The following is a 7804-nucleotide window of genomic DNA, read 5'->3' on the forward strand; positions in this document are numbered from 1 at the left end:
GTCGTATGCTCCCGAGTACCCCACCAATACTTCTCAAAACAAGTGTTTCCGTACTCACCTACTAAATAAATCTAACGAACAAGGAGGTTGTCCATTAAATCTGTACATTATTTCTTCAGTGAATAATACGATAGAAAGGTTTCGTGTGAAAATAATGAATAATTAACATTAAGGATCTTAGGTGAAAAATTTACGAAAGTTGAGGACCAAAGATGTAAAAATTTGAAACTTTAGGGACAAACTTGTAAATTTTTCAAACTTCAGGGGCTGAAAATGAAACTTCTAGAAAATTGAGGGACTAAAAACGAAAATTCTGAAAAGTTTCGAAAAGTTTGCACTGGTAGTCCCTGAGGTTAACGATATTAAAAGATTTAAATGTGAAAGTTAACGGCCGTTAAAGGGTTGGGTGTGGATCCAGATTGAATACTGGGTCAGATCCGAGGTTGTGGATCTTGGATCTGGGTCGGATCAATTTAGTAAACTGGTAGCTGATGGGCATTTGGTCTCCAAGAATAATTTTAAGATATATATGTAAATATAAAATAAAATATAGAAGAATGAGACAAAACTAGTACCAGCTGGGACCCACCAGCATAGCAACTTCACATTAATTACAGAAAATGCCATCGTCACTTTCCTTGTTCTTGCTACAGTACATGTTTCCTTCTTCAACACAAACTACAAAACGTATGAACATCCTAAAACTCAAGAGTCAAGATCATCAAAACTCAACTAAAATTTACAAAACTTTGCAGGAAGCATCATTAGGACCCGGTAAACATTAACCCATTATCAGATTTTGCAAACAAACACCCAAAATACACGAATCGATCAAAATCAGTCCCAATTTTTTGAAATAAAGAAAAATTCATAACTCGATCACAACAGCGAATTAAGATCTGGTTTTTTGCAGATAACATCAATAAATGATTTCCAACCTTTCTATTTAAAGATTTTCCCTTAATTCGATTTAAATCTCAAAAACCCATAAAAGTCAACAAAAGTCAACTGTGAGATCTAAAACGACTTTGCAGCAAAATTAACGTCTTTTTCGTTCGATCCAATTACGAGCTCGGTTGTACCAGCTCTGATACCAATTTGTTGGTCCGATTAAGGATCATTAACAACCATATTCGAGCAAAATCAAAGACGGAAGAGATAAACACGATGAATCAAACATAAATCAATATTATTAAGATAAACATTGAACTTACAATTGATTTAAACGGAGAAACATCGGTTGGCCAGGGGAGATCGAGCATGATCTCCCTTATGCACGGGAATCGCTAAAACGGCTTTTCCAAATTAGGGTTCTAGCATGACCCCAATTAGGGTTCTAATCTCTTGACCCTAAACACATGTGATACTGATACATATAGACTAACTAGGCTTAGGTTACCCTAATGGGCCTATCATTATGAACGGCCCAACAGTCGGCCCAATAGTCACATATGCTCCTGTAACTGATCAGTTTCACGCGTGTAATACATCTAGGTGTACAACGTAAGAATAAACGTTATTCGCCCAGCGACGGCCATACAAAATATGCATCAACATTATGTGATTATTTGTTTTGAAACTATATAATGTTTATTCGAAATTGTATAGTTATTATTTGAAATTTCGTAGTCATTATTCGTAATTGTAAAATTATGATTTGAAATTTCATAATTGTTGTTTGAAATTACAAGTAATTGTATGAAATTGAGTAATTATTTGAAATTTCATAACCATCATTTGAAATTGCATTGGATTATTTGAAGTTACATAGTCAATATTTGAGATTGTCTAGCTATTATTCGAAATTGCATAATCATCATTTAAAACTTCATAACTATTATTCGAAATTTCATAACCATTATTTTCAATCAAATAAACATTATTCAAAATTGCAAAGTCATTATTTGAAATACTAGTAGTAATAATGATGATAGTGATGATGATAATAATACTCATTTTGTCCTATAATAAATGTCCACCTTATAATATATGTCTCAAGATAGTTGTTCACATATAAAATATAACTCAATTTTGCACATTTATTACTCCTAATCATTCATTTCTGAAGTAAATTCATTCAAACTTAGGTTGAATATAATGACATATCTGACATTCATCTGACTTATCTAAAATCCTAAAATTTTCTTTGGAACATTTAATATGGGGCGAAGAAAGTAATAATAATAATAATGTCTAAGAAAAGTTTTCCAAATATTTTTGATCTCTGCAAATTTTTATTCACTTTTAGTCAAAGAAAAGGGTGGTTGGTTTAAACAGTAAATAATGCTCATATGGGCGAATTAAATGGGTCCCTACATTACGATTAGGGATGAGAGTGGATGTTCGATCCATCGAATATCCATCTGATCCGATCTATTTAAATAGATATGGATGATATAAATGGATAATAAACGAATATGGATATGAATATGAATATGAGTAATGTAAAAAATTAATGAATTGTGTATTAATGATAATTTTTCATTCACAAATATATCAATGTACCACTTGAAATATGTATATACATATTACTAAAATATATACATATACATTTACACTCACACTCACTCACACACACACACACACACACACACACACACACACACATATATATATATATATATATATATATATATATATATATATATATATATATATATAAAATATAAAATTATTAAAATATTCTAATATATGAATTGTAAATAAACATACATACATATTTTGCACATTATAAATCATTAAACTATTATCATAACATTGGTTAAAAGATATATATCCTTATACCTTATACATTATAACATTATAAAGTGTTATATCATTGAACGCGACATTAGGTAAAACATACATCTTTTGTTCATTGACGACAACGGTTACATGTTTTTGTGTATAAAATTTATTAAATTACGTCATATTTATATTGGATAAACAAACTTTAACGAATCATTTCAATTCGTAATATGAATATCTGTAAAAAAAAAAAATTAACATCCAACGGATACAGTTAATCTATATTAATTCAATAGATATGAATATGGATGGATAAATAATATTTAAATCTAACATTAATATAGAAATCAGAATATGAATTTTTAAATTAAATATGAATATAGAATCATCATGTTTATATCTGATTTATTGTCATCTCATTGATATTTACGATATTAGATAATACACTCAGTGGCGGAGCCAAGATTTAAAAGCATTGGTGTCACAAATTAATACTGCAATACTGCAATATACCGAGCATTAAAATTCAATCTAGAAAGGACGATAATTTCTCTTAAGTTAGCAAATTGTTTTAGTGTTCATTGTATCTATATTATCATTATCATTATATATTATGTATAACAGTTATGTAAAATGTACATATAATATTTAGAATAGATTATGTAGTATAGTACAGAATATAAATTAAAATTAATGAACTAAATTAAGCATAAAATCAAAAAGTTAATAAAGATACTACTAGATAGTGCAAAAATAAATATATAACAGGAATGAAACTTTGCTTACGAAGAAAACATAAAATTTAAATAATTCAGCAAATATGTAGTCGCTAAAACGAATAATACTTGCGTGAAATTGATAAACTTTTGTTGAACTATGTAGGATCACAAGTCCCTAACAACTAAAGATAAAGCTATGTACAGAAAGATTATGTGTTTGTGTTTGTGCTAGTTGTAATATGTAACAGTAGATGAATAATAAATAAGCAAATGAAAACTACACTTTCTGCACACACACACACACACACACACACACACACACACACACACACACACACACACATATATATATATATATATATATATATATATATATATATATATATATATATATATATATATATGCTAAAAACATAAAGAGAACATAAATTTTGTTAATTGAAGTTTCACGTAATGGGCTTCTAAAGAAAATATATAGGCTGGTTACAAAAATTGGGGCGCTAGTTCTCAAAAAACGGTGCACATCAAAATTTTGATGGTGTCACCTACACAAAGCCCTACTTTTTTAGACTAAAAGGATTGATGGGTTGTGAATTAGTGGACATTTGGATGGTGTCACGTGCTCACATTAACTCCTATATGCCTCCGCCTCTGAATACACTAGTACGGAGAGTAACATGTTAGGTGCTGCTGGAGTGGTCGACGTTCATTATAGTGTGCGGCTTTTAAGTAGTGGAGATTGTGGCGTTAGATACGTGCCCGGGGTTATGTAGTGTTTAGATTTAGGTTTGGTGGTTATACGCTTGTTGTGTCATTACATTTTCAATGTGCTCGCTCTCTTTTAATCAGTGTTTTCGTCAAATGTTTGTAGGATAATCAGAGGGAACCCTTACAATTTCAATTATTGTCGTTTATATGTACCACCGGATATATATATATATATATATATATATATATATATATATATATATATATATATATATATATATATATATATATATATATATATATATATATATATATATATATATAGGGGCAGGATCAATGGGGAAGTAACCAATCGGGGGAAGCGGGGGGAAGCAAATTTTTTTTTTTCGTTTTTTTTGAATTTTTTTTCCGGCATCAAGATCACACGAAAATATGAACATTTAGAAGAGACACTTCGTGATGAATGTTATTATTTAAGCGGGAAAACGATCGACAAAAATAACATTCAAGATAATATTGTTCGTGAAGAATATGAACATCTTTTCACGTTTTGTGAAGTAAAATTTAGCCCGATTTAGAGTTTAGGGTTTAGGGTTTGGTGTTTTGAGTTTATTCCATAAACCCAAAACACCAAACCCTAAACCCTAAACCCTAAACCCTACACTCTAAACCGTTCGTATTAAAAACTCAATCTAAATTATAAATCTAAACCCTAAACCCTAAATTTCTAAACCCTATAAACCCTAATATCTAAACCCTAATATCTAAACCCCAATAGCTAAAACATCAAAATACGCTCGAAAAACACGATAATTGTTATATATTACTTCTTCGAGCGTTTTCCCGCCAAAATAAAAACATTTATCACCAAGTGTCTCTACTAAATATTCATATTTTCATCTCATCTATAATGTTCGTGAACAAAGTTTTTTCAAAAAACGAAAAAAAAAAAAAACTTTTTGATTCCCCCCGCTTCCCCCCGATTTGTTACTTCCATCTTGATCCTACCCTTATATATATATATATATATATATATATATATATATATATATATATATATATATTTTCGCCGTAAAAAAAATGTGGGTGGATTACTTAGTTACGTACGAAGTTTTCAAATTTGATCAAAATCAAATATTCCCATTGGACCAATCACATGCACCGTATATATAGATGGATTTATTGCGTACGGAAATTTCATGTCCAATATTCCCATTGGACCAATCACATGCACCATATATATATTTGACATTAAGTTTAACCGTTGACTCTATTAATTAAGTAAATCGCAAACGTTTATTTATTGGTGACTTAACTGTTGCTTAAAGATTAAATTGAATGTGCATGATTTGAAACTCATGGAAATTTTATCCCACCATTTTCATGGTGTCTCATTTTTATTTTTTATTTTACTTTTTTTTATAAAAATTTTTCCTACTTATTGATCGGAAGTCAATTCGAAAGCAATATCTTTATCAGTCGAAGAGAGAGAATGATGAATTTCTCTACTTTTTGGAGTGTATCACTCTGGGTGAAGAAATGACTTCTCTTTATTCAAAGATATGGGAAGAATTATCTACATCTCCATCACCACTCATGTGATATTGAGTTTTGTTGTTGTTGTATTAAGTTTGACCAACTAGGACCACGTACCAATTTGTCGTATAAGTTTCACTTCATTCATATATTTCCATCCGTATAAAGAATGAAATTTGTTAATACTATAAAAAATATTTACATGTTCAAACATTAAATTGGTACGTGTGAATAAAAAATCTATACTATATAAAACCCATAAAAGAGTCATTCAAGGAGAATAAAATTAATCTAAGTCATCCACTTATTAAATTTAGGTTGATCATGACAAACATATCATTTTAATGACATCATTAAGATATAATTTGTAATAGTGTGACTGAATTGCCTCTAAATTATATCAGCTTTTAGGAAATACACGCCACATCTGATGGAAATTAGGGGTTCCAAATTTGAGTAACAGTTAGCGGCTTACACACTTTATATGATACGCTACATGATACCCCAAATCCTCCTTAATTGAAATCCACCGGAGAAACAAAGATTCATGAATCAAATCATCATGATTGTTGATTCTATAGTAGCAAACCGTAATTTCGGCGCCAAATTGGTTCAAATCATTGAAGATCGTTCAACCGGTAACAAAATAAATTGGCAACAGACAACGCCCACTACGCACGACTTTGTAAGGTGTTTTTTTTTTGTGCGTGGAGTGTAAAATGACAGGCTACACAACTCTCATTGTTGCCTCGTTGGCAATTGATGATTGAAACTTCCAGATATATCTTCATTTTATTATAAGAATGAAAAAAGGAAGAGTTGATGAGTACGGAAATTGACTAAAATTTGAATTTTGATGTAGTATGAACTTTATGGAAGAAATGGTGGCGATCACTGACCGGTTATTTATGTGTATTGCATAGCATTTAACTACCAATAAACTCAACCAGAAATATCACAAATACCGCCTCGTCAGAATTTCGGAGTAGCTATTCTTAAATTGTTTATAATTCTAGTGTATTAAAAAATGTTTATTAGCTATTTGTGACGGTTTTGCAATACTTACTACTTCATTACTTATATATTTGTATTAGTTAGGACTTAAAAATCAATCATACTATTGGGGGAATAATTGTAGATCTGAATTGGTATTTGGAAATGCTGAGGCCTGGATGAGAAAATATGGGAAGATAAAAGTGGAAAATGTTGAACAGAAAAGAACGTGGAATTGGGCTTTGTTAATGTGAGCCTAAGATTTATAGATATTAGCATTTTTGATATGGGCTAGTTTGAAAAATGAATATGTTGATAATGATATGGTAGTCTATGGGGCCTATTAACATTGTTGATTCACGAGGTTTGTACGTACCAAGTACTGTAATATTCTTGTTTGAGGTTCATTCTGCCATGCAATATTTTACTTCGAATTCTTATTCTAGCTAATTAAGCGGAGTGATGTTTAAAAAGAATGTAAAAAGATGCTTACAAGTGTTTGATTAGAAGGTATACAATATGACAATGTACTAGTGCTTTCGCCACTAGTTAAGTGGATTCTGTACCCCCATAATTTACGCCATTACCTTCCTTTATTGCAACCTCATTAATTAATCAAGATCACTATTTCCTTTCACCTAGTGAATACTGTAGGAAGATTTGAAGTAGTTTTACTTTTATGATTTAATATAATAACAATAATAGCTACATGCACACACTTATCCTTATTAATTAAGCATATATTGTTATTCAGCCAAAAATATAACAAATGATACTTGACATCATTGAATGGTTAAGGTGGTATGTACACTTTGACTATAACATGCAATTTTCAATTAATAATATAAATATACCTATTTTTTCATGATATGAAATAAAGATGATGTGCCAAGTAACCATAAAACTCCTATCTTCGAACCTAATTTTGGCATCTTTCATGCCACAATTTCATACAATTTTTTTTTGATTAATAGATAAAGATCAAACACCTCATGCGAAATGGACCACCAAAAAACATCAATCAAGATCTAATAATTGACTGGTCAAAATGGCATGGATCCAATGTCGGGTGTTTATCATTGCCTCCACATGCTAAAAACTAACCCAAAGTCTCAAATCGA

This window comes from Rutidosis leptorrhynchoides, chromosome 5, assembly GCF_046630445.1.
Source record: "Rutidosis leptorrhynchoides isolate AG116_Rl617_1_P2 chromosome 5, CSIRO_AGI_Rlap_v1, whole genome shotgun sequence".
NCBI classification, from domain to species: Eukaryota; Viridiplantae; Streptophyta; class Magnoliopsida; order Asterales; family Asteraceae; genus Rutidosis; species Rutidosis leptorrhynchoides.